Source organism: Zophobas morio, unplaced genomic scaffold (genome assembly GCF_036711695.1).
Source record: "Zophobas morio isolate AGI-343-1 ecotype UQ-CSIRO unplaced genomic scaffold, CSIRO_AGI_Zmor_V1 ptg000010l, whole genome shotgun sequence".
NCBI classification, from domain to species: Eukaryota; Metazoa; Arthropoda; class Insecta; order Coleoptera; family Tenebrionidae; genus Zophobas; species Zophobas morio.
In genome coordinates, this window is record NW_026972115.1 from 5,597,998 (window position 1) to 5,613,552 (window position 15,555).

The 15,555-nt window shown below is 37.6% G+C and overlaps 1 protein-coding gene across 4 annotated transcripts in view; it reads right to left on the reverse strand.

The window, feature by feature from the left end:
- LOC135126003 (uncharacterized) overlaps positions 1–15,555 on the reverse strand; it is a 196,615-nt gene that overhangs the window by 108,215 nt on the left and 72,845 nt on the right. The window contains exon 1 of one of the 4 annotated variants that reach the window (XR_010279988.1): positions 9,502–9,605. The exons of the other annotated variants lie outside the window; for them this stretch is intronic. The gene's annotated coding sequence lies outside the window, so the exon portion shown is untranslated. Of the gene's footprint in view, positions 1–9,501; positions 9,606–15,555 lie in introns of those variants that run through there. 4 annotated transcript variants of the gene reach the window in all.

Sequence of the window (15,555 nt, forward strand, 5' to 3'; positions counted from 1 at the left end):
TGTTTTTGAAAGATGTTTAAAGATTCTCGGGGGTTCTTTGTTTTAGTTTAAAGACTTAGGGGCACTGACGTTTGTTTTTGAACGAAATTTAAAGAATCTCAGAGGCACTTGCTGTTTTGGCTTTGAAGTAGTTTAAAGAATCTCGGATGTCCTTTGTGTTAATTTAAAGAATATCAGGGGCACATGACGCTTATTTTTGAGAGAAATTTAAAGAGATCGGGAATCCTCTGTTTTATTTTAGAGAATCTCAGAATCACTCATTGTTTTGTGTTTGAAAGGTTGAAAGATCTCAAACGCTCCGGGGTTTTATTTTTGAAAGATGTTTAAAGAATCTCAGGGGCACTTAACGTTTGTCTTGAAAGAAATTTAAAGAATCTCGGGGATCCTTTGTGTTGGTTTAAAGAGTCTTAGAAGCACTTGACGTTTGTTTTTGAAAGAAGTTTAAAGATTCTCGGGGGTTCTTTGTTTTAGTTTAAAGACTTAGGGGCACTGACGTTTGTTTTTGAACGAAATTTAAAGAATCTCAGAGGCACTTGCTGTTTTGGCTTTGAAGTAGTTTAAAGAATCTCGGGTGTCCTTTGTGCTAATTTAAAGAATATCATGGGCACATGACGTTTATTTTTGAGAGAAATTTAAAGATCTCGGGGATCCTCTGTTCTATTTTAGAGAATCTCAGATTCCCTCGTTGTTTTGTGTTTGAAAGGTTTAAAGATCTCAAACGCTCTGGGGTTTTATTTTTGAAAGATGTTTAAAGAATCTCAGGGGTACTTAACGTTTGTCTTGAAGGAAATATAAAGAATCTCGAAGATCCTTTGTGTTAGTTTAAAGAGTCTTCAAAGCACTTGACGTTTGTTTTTGAATGATGTTTAAAGATTCTCGGGGGTTCTTTGTTTTAGTTTAAAGACTTTGGGGCACTGACGTTTCTTTTTGAACGAAATTTAAAGTATATCAGAGGCACTTGCTGTTTTGGCTTTGAAGTAGTTTAAAGAATCTCGGGTGTCCTTTGTGTTAATTTAAAGAATATCAAGGACACATGACGCTTATTTTTGAGAGAATTTTAAAGATCTCGGGGATCCTCTGTTTTATTTTAGAGAATCTCAGATTCACTCATTGTTTTGTGTTTTAAAGGTTTAAAGATCTCATAGGCTCTGGAGTTTTATTTTTGAAAGATGTTTAACGAATCTCGGGATTCCTTTGTGTTAGTTTAAAGAGTCCCACGGGCACATAATCTTAGTTTCTGAAAGAAATTTAAAGAATCTCAAGAGGCACTTGTCGATTTGTCTTTGAAATAGTTTAAAGATCTCGGACTGCTTTTAAAGGCACCTGACGCTTGTGTTTGAAAGAAGTTTAAAGATTTAAAGAATCTCGGAAATCCTTTTGTTAGTTTAAAGAGTCTCAGGGCACATGCCGTTCGTTTTTGAAAGAAATTTAAAGATCTTGAGGATCCTTTGTGTTACTTTAAAGAATCTCAGAGGCATTTGTTGTTTTGTATTTGAAACATTTAAAGATCTCCAGGGCTACGAGGTTTTATTTTTGAAAGATTTTTAAAGAATCTCGGGAAGCCTTTGTGCTAGTTTAAAGAGTCTCAGGGGCACATAATGTTAGTTTCTGGAAGAAATTTAAAGAATCTGAAGAGGCACTTGACGTTTGTGTTTGAAAGAAATTTAAAGATTTAAAGAATCTCGGAGATCCTTTGTTAGTTTAAAGAGTCTCAGGGGCACATGACGTTCGTTTTTGAAAGAAATTTAAAGATCTCGAGGCTCCTTTGTGTTACTTTAAAGAATCTCAGAGGCATTTGCTGTTTTGTATTTGAAACATTTAAAGATCTCCAGGGCTACGAGGTTTTATTTTTGAAAAATTTTTAAACAATCTCGGGATGCCTTTGTGTTAGTTTAAAGAGTTTCGGGGGCACATAATGTTAGTTTCTGAAAGAAATTTAAATAATCTCAAGAGGCACTTGTCGTTTTATTTTTGAAATAGTATAAAGATCTCAGCCTTCTTTCAAAGGCACCTGACGTTTGTGTTTGGAAGAAATTTCAAGATTTCAAGAATCTCGGAGATCCTTTGTTTTGTTAGTTTAAAGAGTCTCAGGGGCACATGACGTTCGTTTTTGAAAGAAATTTAAAGATCTCGAGGATCCTTTGTGCTACTTTAAAGAATCTCAGAGGCATTTGTTGTTTTTTATTTGAAACATTTAAAGATCTCCAGGGCTACGAGGTTTTATTTTTGAAAGATTTTTAAAGAATTTCGGGATGCCTTTGTATTAGTTTAAAGAGTCTCAGGGGCACATAATGTTAGTTTCTGGAAGAAATTTAAAGAATCTCAAGAGGCACTTGTCGTTTTGTCTTTGAAATATATTAAAGATCTCGGACTTCTTTCAAAGACACCTGACGTTTGTGTTTGAAAGAAATTTAAAGATTTAAAGAATCTCGGAGATCCTTTGTTAGTTTAAAGAGTCTCAGGGGCATCTGCTGCTTAATTTCGGAGGTACATTGTGTTAGTTTAAAGAATCTCGGGGGCACCTGGTGTTGGTTTTTGAAAGAAGTCTAAACAATCTCGACGGTCCTCGACGTTAGTTTAAGGAATGTCAGAGGCACTTGACGTTAGTTTTCGAAAGAAGTTTAAAAAATTGCAGAGGGACCTACTGTTTTGTTTTTAAAATAGTTTGAAGAATCTCAGGGACACCCAGTCTTGTTTTTTTAGCAGAATTGACGCACTTACTTGACAAAACCATGTAGAAATAATATATTAATGCTTAAAATTTGGTAAAATTTTTGCAATTGTTGCTCAGTATTGGATTTAAACAATGTTGTGTTATACACGGTACACGCTTTTAGAAGGACTAGTGCGATTTTCTAGGTAAATGCCGGAGTGGATGTTTTATGGTTGAAATGACCCAAAATTAACCATCTGGTAGCATCGGCTTCTAATATTCCCAGTTTTTATGGGTTAAGAAAATTTCCCACTACGAACCTTTCACTCTCCCACCTCCTTCCTATAAACATACCCCACATGTGTGACATCCAACGTGGTATTTTTCCTTATTGAAATTTATATGGGCAATTCGAGCCATTTATTACGCTCTCGAATTTTAATTACACACACATGATCCATACCTTCCCCGTCAGGCCGCGATCCTTTCCAAGCCCGATGCACCATCTCGCTGAACCCGGTCATGCCTAATCATAAACCGCCGATTTAATGTCCCCTTCTATTTTTAGCCTCTCTATACGTAAATAATAATAAAATTTGGACCGATTTAAAATTGAAATGGCCCACCGTCCCCTGTTTTATTCATACCGTCCTATTTAAAAATTTGTTAATTCCTGCGGTAGCGCAAGATGCCCCTGCTGAATATGCATCGGCAGACGTCACCTAGAGGTCGCCCAATCGAGGAAGCATCAATATTCTATTAGTTTGACCTGGGATTTTTGTGACCCTCTCACATTATTTTCGTGCCCTTGGCGCGGGGTCAAAGGGCCGGCATTGTGTCGCCGATAATTACCATAGGAATTTTTGTACAAATAGTAATGACACTGCGACTTTAAACGCCAAAATTCTACATTCCTATTATGCGTGCGCCGCCCCCGAGCCGTCTGTTCTTCGCCTCTGCGGGCAATTATTGATAAGCAGGCGGAAATGTGATCGCGCGATGGCATCTTTTAACGTCGCACTTTTTCGCGCCCTTTGATCTAATGGCCCTCGTAATGGCGGCCCGACTTTATTATGGCAATTCAGTTAGCCCTCGCCGTGTCCGAGGACTTCTTTTGACGGAACAAACCCAATTTGCATGGCGGCGCGACGCAGTGCAATTCGCGATGCGGCCTAACGCGTTTACGGCCTTTTAGGGGCGCTTTTCGCGTGCCGCCCCGGCGCGAGAGCCCGAGGATTAGGGTGTCTCTATGGCTGTCCATATTGCTGTTTCATTTAAATTTTCCGATTTGCGGCCGATCCGTGCACGCACTTTGCATTTTTCATAACGATATTCGATACAGAGGTGTATTTTTGATGGAGTTATTCGTGATTTCGCAGGCCTGGGAACGATTCGGGATTGAATGGAAAGGGTTAGAGCTGGAGGGGTGGCTGAAGTTGGTGCTACGCGATTAATTATGATTTATATGCGGGCTTGAAGGTGGCGATGAAAAGTTTCGCCGATCCACGACATGTCGCATTCTTTTTTGTTAATATATATTTTATAGTTCTGTTTTAAAAACACAATACTCTGGAAGAAAATTAAGCAATTAAGCTCCGCCTCCCGGCTTAAAACTTAAACCTAAAACAGGTTTAAATGGTCAATTTTTGTCCACAAATATGGATTTTATAATTAAGCTCCGCCCGTCAATCTGACAACAAATGAAAAATTCGTCACAATTGCGACAGGGGTGGGTGGGTGGGGCTTAATCATTGGCGCCTATCATTAATGTATTTAGTTTTCTTTCAACAATACATTACTTAAAACATAATTCTAATCTAAAATTCACCATCTGATATTTTTAGCATTTATTTGTTGAAAGAAGAATATGTATATTACTCAAATCAAATCAATAGATAAGCCCCACCCACCCACCCCATCGCAATTGTAATGAATTTTCCATTTGTTGTTAGATCGAGGGGTGGAGCTTAATATTATAAAATCTATATTTCTGGACAAAAATTTAGCATTTAAACAGTTTTCTGTTGTGAGAAGATGACAGCGTGTGTTAAGAAACGAAGGTAAAATATAAGCCCCGCCCACCCGCCCGTTTCTCAATTCAGATGAATTTTTTTTATTCGTCGTCAGCTGGGAGGCGGATCTTAATTGCAAAATCTCTGTCTTTACAAGAAATTACCATGTGAAACGCCACCAGGGTTGCCAGATATACGGATTACGTACAGTAGTTTTTTCCCTTTCGATATGTCCTTGTACTTTTGAGAAAATATGATTTCCTTTTTTTTTCTCAAGATAGTCTATTTTCAACAATACGATCAGATCTCAAACATGTTTCGCTTGATAATTTCTTGTACAGAAATATGAACTTTGTAAATAAGCTCCACCCCCCCGTCTCAGGACGAATAAAAAAAATAATCGTAATTAAGATGGAGGCGTTCGGGCGTGCCCTATATTTAGCTTTTTTTTTCTTAACATACGTACTCTTTTCACAACAAAATATTTCGTGTTCAAAATGGTAAATTTTTGTAGACAAATACGGATTTTGTAATTAAGCTCCGCCTCTCAGTCTGACAACAAATAAAAAATTCGTAACAATTGAGACAGGGGTGGGTGGGTGGGGCTTAATCATTGACGTCTTTTCTTAATGTATTTAGCTTTCTTTCAACAATACATTACTTAAAACATAATTCTAATCTAACATTCACAGTCTGATATTTTAAGCATTTTATCGTTGAAAGAAGACTCTGTATATTATTCAAAGAAAGTCAATGGATAAGCCCCACCCACCCACCCCGTCACAATTGTAATGCATTTTTCATTTGTTGTGAGATCGAGGGGTGGAGCTTGATTTTATAAAATCTATATTTCTCGACAAAAATTGAGCATTTAAATAGTTTCCTGTGAGAAAAGATGACAGCGCATATTAAGAAAAAAAGGGTAAAATATAAGCCCCACCCACCCGCCCCTGTCTCAATTCAGATGAATTTTTTTATTCGTCGTCAGCTGGGAGGCGGAGCTTAATTGCAAAAATATGTATTTCTTTACAAGAAATTACCATGTGAAACGCCACCAGGGTTGCCAGATCTACGGATTACGTAAAGTAGTTTTTCTTAATATATGTAGTTTTCCTTTCACAACACGAAATTTAAAACATGTTCAAAATGGTACAAATATGGATTTTGTAAATAGGCTCCGCCCCTCAATCTGACAACAAATGAAAAATTCGTCACAATTGAGACAGGGGTGGGCGGGCGGGGCTTAATCTTTAGCGTCCTTTCTTACTACATATAGTTTTCTTTCAACAATGTTACTTAAAACATAATTTTAATCTCATGTTCACCATTTGATATTTTAAGCATTTTATTTTTGAAAGAAGACCATGTATATTACTCAAAGAAAGTTAATGGATAAGCCCCACCCACCCACCCCTTTACAATTGTGATGATATTCCATTTGTTGTGAGATCAAGGGGTGGAGCTTAATTTTGTAAAATCTAATTTCTCGACAAAAATTTAGCAATTAAACTTGTTTTAAATTTCTTAAAGATGACAACACATATTAAGAAAACAAAGGGTACAATATAAGCCCCACCCACCCGCCCCTGGCTCAATTGTAATGCATTTTTTGATTCGTCGTCAGCTGGGGGGTGGAGCTTAAGTGCAAAATCTCTATTTCCTTACAAGAAATTACCATGTGAAATGTAACCAGGGTTGCCAGATCTATCGATTGCGTACAGTGGTTTTTTTCCCTTTCGCTACTCTTTGTACTTTCGAGAAAATATTATTCCCTTTTTTTTCTCAAGATGGTCTATTTTCAACAATACGATCAGATCTCAAACATGTTTCACTTGATAATTTCTTATGCAAAAATATGGATTTCGTAATTAAGCCCTGCCCCCCCCCCCCTCTCACGACGAATAAAAAAAATTGATTACAAGAGTTGGGCACGGGTGGGTGGGGCATAATATTTGACTTCTTTTTTTTAATATATACAGTTTTCTTGCAACAACACGACACTTAAATCATGTTTAACATGGTAATTTCATGTAAAGAAATACGAAGTTTGTAAATAAGCTCCGCCCTCCGTCTCACGACGAATAAAGAAAATAATCGCAGTTGAGACGGGAGCGAGGGGGCGTGGCCTATATTTAGCCTTTTTTTCTAAACATGCGTACTCTTTTTTCACAACAAAATATTTCATGTTTAAAATGGTGAATTTTAATGGTAGACAAATATGGATTTTGAAACTAAGCTCCGCCTCTCGATCTGACAACAAATGAAAAAAGAACGGGGCGGGTGGGTGGTGCTTTATCTTTGGTTTCTTTTTGTTGATGAATATAGTTTTCTCTCGACAACACGGCACTTAAAACATGCTTCACTTTGTAATTTCTCGTAGAAGAAAAAAAAGGATTTTGCAATTAAGCTCCGCCTCCAGCTTACGACGAATAAAAAATTCATAATAATTGAGAGAATCGGAAGGGGGAAGGCTATGTCTGACTTTTCTCTTAATATATGTAGTTTTATTGTCACAACAAGAAATTTAAAACATGTTTAAAATGGTACAAATATGGATTTTGTAAATAAGCTCCGCCCCTCAATCTGACAACAAATGAAAAATTCGTCACAATTGAGACAGGGGTGGGCGGGTGGGGCTTAATCTTTGGCGTCCTTTCTTACTATATATAGTTTTCTTTCAGCAATATGTTACAAAAAATCAAATTCACCATTTGATATTTTAAGCATTTTATTTTTGAAAGAAGACTATGTATATTACGAAAAGAAAGTCAATGGGTAAGCCCCACCCGCCCACCCCATTACAATTGTGATGAATTTTACATTTGTTGTCAGATCGAGGGGTGGAGCTTAATATTGCAAAATCTATATTTCTGCACAAAAATTTAGCATTTAAACAGTTTTAAGTTTCTTGTTGTGAGAAGATGACAACGTATATTACGGTAAAATATAAGCCCCACCCACCCGCCCCTGTCTCAATTGTAATGAATTTTTTTATTCGTCGTCAGCTCGGGGGTGGAGCTTAAGTGCAAAATCTCTATTTCCTTACATGAAATTACCATGTGAAATGTAACCAGGGTTGCCAGATCTACCGATTACGTACAGTAGTTTGTTTTCCCTTTCAATACTCTTTGTACTTTTGAAGAAATATGGACTTCGTATTAAGCCCCGCCCCCCATCTCACGACCAATAAAAAAACAAGAGTTGGAGGCGGCTGGCTGGGGAAAATATTTGGGTTCTTTTTCTTAAAATATGTGGTTTTCTTGAAACAACAAGATACTTAAATAAGCTCCGCCCCCACGTCTCACGGCGAATAAAAAAAAATAATCGCAATTGAGACGGAGGCGGTCGGGCGTGGCCTATATTTAGCCTTTAATTTTTTTTAATATACGTACTCTTTTTTCACAACAAAATATTTTATGTTTAAAATGGAAAATTTTTGTAGACAAATTCGTCACAATTGAGACAGGGGTGGGTGGGTGGGGCTTACTCATTGGCGTCTTTTCTTAATGTACATATGTAGTTTTCTTTCAACAATACGTTACTTAAAACATAATTCTAATCTCAAAAATAAAAAATTAGGCCTCGCCCCTCCGCCCGGTCTAAAATGTGATTAATTTTGTTATTCGTTGTCAGACGAAAGGGCGGCGCTTAACTATAAAGTCCACATTTATGTTCAAGAAATTATCAAGTGATCCTTGTTGACGTATTATCGTATTGTTGAAAATATAGCGACCCTGTATACCTGCGTCATATTGTAACCATTCCCACTACAGAGCTTTAGTTTGTTGAATACATGCCATTTCTTTCACTCCTAACCCGAAGTGTCACTCAATATTTAATTTCTTTTGTACTTATGTAAGAAAACCTTTAAGATTGTACTATGTTTTTTACAACGTTGAAGCCGTGTTTGATAAAAATTTCAGGACAAACCAAGATGTCGTTTTTAAATGCAACCCGTGGCCAAAATGCACGCAGTCGGGCCACCTCAATGAAAACACAACCATTCACTAACCTAACAAAATTGCCGCCAACTTAAACAAGAGCGCACTGTAAAAACAAAGACCCCGAATCTCTCAAGTCTCTCAAGGAAACTCATTTTAAATAACACCGCGAAAAACAAATAAAACGAAAAAAATCCCAAACCTTTTCCTTAACGGAACGCCTCGGGCAGGTAGAGCCCGAACCTAAACATCATGAATTAACCAGCCCTTAATTAAAAAGCGACTTTTGCAAAAAGCCCTGTTTACACTGCGTTAAAAATTCACGAGTGTCGCGAACTCGGGTATTTTCCGCATTATCAGGCATTCTAAAGCCCCGACTACACGATTCCGAGCCGTCCGTCACGTGACAAGATCTGATTACCGTGTTTACGTACGGCTGAAAATAAATTCGAAAGTGAGTAACCAGGTTCCGGCGGCTCCTTAAAAATAGATCGGCTATTTCTCAATGAAATTCTACTCGGATGCAAATGGCCTACAACCCCAGCCCGGCACCGGTAACGGCAATATTTAAAATTTAACAGTCCGCCGGTTCTTCCGCTCCCGAAGCCAATTCTCTAAATGGAATACGAAGAGCTACACGTGTAAAAGATTGAATAGGTAATTCGCTAAGCGAAAATAAGAAAGACAGTGATGTATGTAGTCCGCAGACCGAACCGATTGCTCGAAGGGGCCGGGACGGCTTGCGGTGGCTCGGGGTATAAATTAAATAGCGCTTTCGTCGCTGGACGGCTTTTTTCTTGAAAGAGCTTCTACTTCATAACACTGTACACAATATTTGTCTTATAGTTCCGGTTTTGAAATAGTGAAAATTGATTACAAATCTACTAAAAATTACCACAGTTCTGTGAAAGCAAGCCAGGTTTACACAGTCAAAGTTCGTCTTTCCACGTCACTCCCGACCAATCGGCACGACGTCCTCGCGACCCGATCACACACAAGACACTGTTGTGGCCCGCATCGGCAGCTGGCGAAGGAAGAAATCAGTGCGTTATCGGCAGCCTTGTGGACGCACTTCGAGAACATCTGGCGCGGACTCTTTATTGTTCGGCCGTGCAGGGCCGGACGGCGGCATTCAAGTCGAAGGGCTGTTTATAAATATGCACGGGCACGCCTCGTCCGATTCGTGCACGTGCGAAACGGAATTTTTCGCGACGGGAAATCGCCGGGGTTTGGTGGGAAAGCGAGCACTCGGAGGACCGCCGACCTGATGATTAGTTGAATGAGCTACATCCGCATCGGGGGCCCGCTGAATTTATTTCGGCCGTTTTAAGACACATCGCGGGATTTGGCGCGGTGTGGGGACTTGCCGACTGGAATGAAGAAGAGATTTTGACTGGTTACTAACGAACCGACGTCTTTAAAATGGTTTTTGATTCTGACGCGGTGACAGATTTCGCTCTGAACTCGACAAGCACCCTTTGAGACGGGGCGCGAACTCAAAACCAGTTCTGGAGCAACGTTTTGTTGGCCAGCATTTGGGTCAACGACTCTATCTTTGTTTTGCTTCGAAAAAAGTTTTTCACCAGAGACTTTTCAATACTTCATTCTTTTCACAATTTTTTTATATAATCTAGAATTTTCAATTCAATGAAACAACTTTATTGTGTTTCTGTGGGTACCATCAACCTGAATGCCAGATCTACCCGACCAATAGTTGCAAAGTTCAAAACATTATTTGAGTGTACTGATGATAAATTATGTTTTTCCACTGTTTTTTCAATTTTTTTTTTTTAATCCGTGCTTGTTTTCAAACATCGACACGGTAGTTGTGATTTCCGAACGCAATCCGTTGATCTTCGGTAAAACGTGGTCATTAACCACGTTGCTCATATGCTATGTTTGACTCTGTCTGCTTTAAGCGGTTTTTGCTGCAACTCTATTTCACTCTCATTCGAAGGAATCTTTACGTTAATACTCTGCGTGAGGTCAATATTTATAATTGACCCTACGAACTCTCGGGAGGACCTTAAATTCTTTAAACTCTCTTGGAAATAAAACGTCGGGGGGTCCTGAGAAGCTTTAAAGCATTTCAACATTAAACGTTGGGAGTCCTGAGATTCTTTAAACTGTCTTTTAAAGATCAAACGTATGGAGCCCTTGAGATTCTTTAAACCATTTCAACATAAAACGTCCGGAGCCCTGAGATTCTTTAAACTGTCATTTAAAGATCAAACGTCGGGAGCCCTTGAGATTCTTTAAACCATTTCAAGAATAAAACTTCGGGAGCCCAGAGATTCTTCAATTTTTTGGAAATGAAACGTCGGAAGCCCAGAGGTTCTTTAAACCATTTCAACATAAAACGTTGAGAGCCCTGAGATTCTTTAAAGAATTTGGAAAATAAAACGTCTGGGACTCCTGAGATTCTTTAAACCAATTCAAAAATAAAACGTCGGGAACCTTGAGATTCTTTAAATCATTTCAAGAATAAAACGTCGGCAGCCCTGAGATTCTTTAAACTGTCTTTTAAAGATCAAACGTATGGAGCCCTTGAGATTCTTTAAACCATTTCAACATAAAACGTCCGGAGCCCTGAGATTCTTTAAACTGCCTTTTAAAGATCAAACGACGGGAGCCCTTGAGATTCTTTAAACAATTTGGAAAATAAAACGTCTGGGACTCCTGAGATTCTTTAAACCAATTCAAGTATAAAACGTCGGGAACCCTGAGATTCTTTAAACCATTTCAAGAATAAAACGTCGGGATCCCTGAGATTCTTGAAACTGTCTTTTAAAGATCAAACGTATGGAGGCCTTGAGATTCTTTAAACCATTTCAACATAAAACGTCGGGAGCCCTGAGAATCTTTAAACTGCCTTTTAAAGATCAAACGTCGAGAGCCCTTGAGATTCTTTAAACAATTTGGAAAATAAAACGTCTGGGACCCCTGAGATTCTTTAAACAATTTCAAGAATAAAACGTTGGGAGCCCTGAGATTCTTTAAACCAATTCAAGGATAAAACGTTGGGAAGCCTGAGATTCTTTAAACTGTCATTTAAAGATCAAACGTCGGGAGCCCTTGAGATTCTTTAAACGATTTGGAAAATAAAACGTCTGGGACCCCTGAGATTCTTTAAACAATTTCAAGAATAAAACGTTGAGAGCCCTGAGATTCTTTAAACTGCCTTTTAAAGATCACACATCGGGAGCACTTGAGATTCTTTAAACCAATTCAAGGATAAAACGTCCGGAGCCCTTAGATTCTTTAAACTGCCTTTTAAAGATCAAACGTCGGGAGTCCTTGAGATTCTTTAAACTTGGAAAATAAAACGTCTGGGACCTCTGAGATTCTTTAAACCAATTAAAGAATAAAACGTCGGGAACCCTGAGATTCTTTAAACCATTTCAAGAATAAAACGTCGAGATCCCTGAGATTCTTTAAACTGTCTTTTAAAGATCAAACGTATGAAGGCCTTGAGATTCTTTAAACCATTTCAACATAAAACGTCGGGAGCCCTGAGAATCTTTAAACTGCATTTTAAAGATCAAACGTCGAGAGCCCTTGAGATTCTTTAAACAATTTGGAAAATAAAACGTCTGGGACCCCTGAGATTCTTTAAACAATTTCAAGAATAAAACGTTGAGAGCCCTGAGATTCTTTAAAACAATTTCGAAATTAGAACGTCTGGGACCCTTGAGATTTTTTAAACAATTTGGAAAATAAAACATTTCGGACCCCTGAGATTCTTTAAATCATTTCAAGAATAAAACGTCGGGAGCCCATGAGAATTTTTTAAACAATTTAGAAAATAAAAGGTCTGGGACCATTGAGATTCTTTAAACCAATTCAAGAATAAAACGTCGGGAACCCTGAGATTCTTTAAACCATTTCAAGAATAAAACGTCGAGATCCCAAAGATTCTTTAAACTGTCTTTTAAAGATCAAACGTATGCAGCCCTTGAGATTCTTTAAACCATTTCAACATAAAACATTGGGAGCCCTTGAGATTCTTTAAACCATTTCAACATAAAGTATTAGAAGCCTTGAGATTCTTAAACATTTTGGAAAATAAAACGTCTGGGACCCCTGGGATTCTTTAAACTGTGTTTTAAAGATCAAACGTCGGGGAGCCCTTGAGATTCTTTAAAACATTTCAAGAACAAAAAAGTCAGGAGCCGAGATTCTTAAACTTTTTGTAAATAAAACGTCGGAGGCCCTTGAGATTCTATAAACTGTCTTTTAAAAATCAAAAGTCGGGATCCTAGAGATTCTTTAAACAACTTGGAAAATAAAACGTCTGGGACCCCTGAGATTCTTCAAACCTTTTCAACATAAAACGTTGAGAGCCCTAAGATTCTTTAAACAATTTCGAAATTAGAACGTCTGGAACCCTTGAGATTTTTTAAACAATTTGGAAAATAAAACATCTGGGACCCCTGAGATTCTTTAAATCATTTCAAGAATAAAACGTCGGGAGCCCATGAGAATTTTTTAAACAATTTAGAAAATAAAAAGTCTGGGACTCCTGAGATCCTTTAAACCAATTCAAGAATAAAACGTCGGGAACCCTGAGATTCTTTAAACGATTTCAAGAATAAAACGTCGGGATCCCAAAGATTCTTGAAACTGTCTTTTAAAGATCAAACGTATGCAGCCCTTGAGATTCTTTAAACCATTTCAACATAAAACATTGGGGGCCCTAGTGATTCTTTAAACCATTTCAACATAAAGTATTAGGAGCCTTGAGATTCTTAAACATTTTGGAAAATAAAACGTCTGGGACCCCTGGGATTCTTTAAACTGTGTTTTAAAGATCAAACGTCGGGAGCCCTTGAAATTCTTCAAAACATTTCAAGAACAAAAAGGTCAGGAGCCGAGATTCTTAAACTTTTTGTAAATAAAACGTCGGAGGCCCTTGAGATTCTATAAACTGTCTTTTAAAAATCAAAAGTCGGGATCCTAGAGATTCTTTAAACAATTTGGAAAATAAAACGTCTGGGACCCCTGAGATTCTTCAAACCATTTCAACATAAAACGTTGGGTGCCCTGAGATTCTTTAAACTCCCTTTTGAAGATCAAACATCGGGAGCACTTGAGATTCTTAAAACGATTTGGAAAATAAAACGTCTGAGACCCCTGAGATTCTTTAAACCATTTCAAGAATAAAACGTCGAAACCCCTGAGATTCTTTAAACAGTCTTTTAAAGATCAAACGTCGGGAGCCCTTGAGATTCTTTAAACAATTTGGAAAATAAAACGTCTGGGATCCCTGAGATTCTTAAACCATTTCAACATAAAACGTTGGGCGCCCTGAGATTCTTTAAATCATTTCAAGAATAAAACGTCGGGAGCCCATGAGAATTTTTCAAATAATTTAGAAAATAAAAGGTCTGGGACCCCTGAGATTCTATAAATTGTCTATTGTCTTTTAAACAAAACGTCGGGAGGCTTTGAAATTCTTTAAACCATTTCAAAAATAAAACGTGTGGAACCCTGAGATTCTTATGCTTTTTGGAAATAAAACGTTGAGGGCCCTTGAGATTCTTTAAACTCCTTTGAAAATAAAACGTTTGGCGGCTGCTGAGATTCTTTAAACTCTTTTGGAAATATAATGACGGGGACCCCTGAGATTTTTCAAACTATTTCAACATAAAACGTAGGGAGCCCTGGGATTCTTTAAACCATTTCAACATAAAACGTTGGGAGCCCTGAGACACTTTAACCTCTTTGGAAAATAAAATGTTGGGGACCCCTGAGATTCTTTAAACCGTATCAACATAAAACGAGATTCTTTACACTTTTTCAAAAATAAAACGTTGTAAGCCTCTGAGATTCTTTAAACCATTACAAAAATAAAACGTCGGAAATTCCTGAGACTATTTGTTTAAATTCTTTTGCAAATAAATTTCGGGACCCCCTGAAATTCTGTAAACTCTTTAAACATAAAACCTACAGAGCCCCTGAGATTCTTCAATGTTTTGAAAATAAAACATCGGGACCCCCGGGTTTCTTTCAACTGTTTTTTAAAGACGAAATGTAGAAATCTCTTAAGACTTTTTAAACTTTTTCAAAAATAAAACGTCGGGTCCTCTGGCATTCTTCAAACTCATTTGAAAATAAAACGTTGAACGCCTCTAAAATTCTTTAAGCTCTTTCAAGAATAAAAGATTGAGGAGCCTGAGATTCTTTAAAATATCTTCAAAACCAAAATTTCGAAGGAACTGTTGCAAAAATAAACCCATTCCTGAAATTCGTTAAACTCGATTCGATGAATCATAAATCGTCTATAAATTGCTTTAGCGATTTGTACAATATTTATTTTTCGGTAGAACCGACCACTGTTTTTAAATGCTAATCGTTTCTCAAAGTCTTTGAGACGGTTGTATTTCTAGAATTACCAGCGAGATTTCGAGTTCGTAATTATATTGTATCATTGTATAAAATGTATCAAAACTTAATTTAAAGATGTTGTGTCTTGGATATATGATATGTTATTGCTGATGAAGTGCTGACTGATAAAAGCGGAGACGGAGACCAAATCGTGGCTGATTTAGACGTTTTGTTTACACCGTTGCCATGGAAACTGTGCGTCCAGTCGCCGTATTCAGCAGTAATTGAATTGCGGATTTTAATTTTCGTTCCGCGTGAGTGAAAGTGTTTGATTAAAAAAATAATAATAATGAATTCGATTGAATATTTAATAAAAAATGATCCTTTGTGTCACGACGGTAAAATTTTAGTGAAAAATTTAATTTTAAAGGCTGGAAATTTATGAAAATGAAATGAAATGTGCTTGGAAATTTGAACTCCGGCTTAAAAATTATCCACCGACTCAGTAGTTGCCGCGATTGCCGAACGCAATTCGTTGATCTTCGGTGGGACGTGGTCATTGACCATGATGTTGCTAGTTTATTTCACTCCACCCACTCAAACGAAATAAATCTCTTGTTAC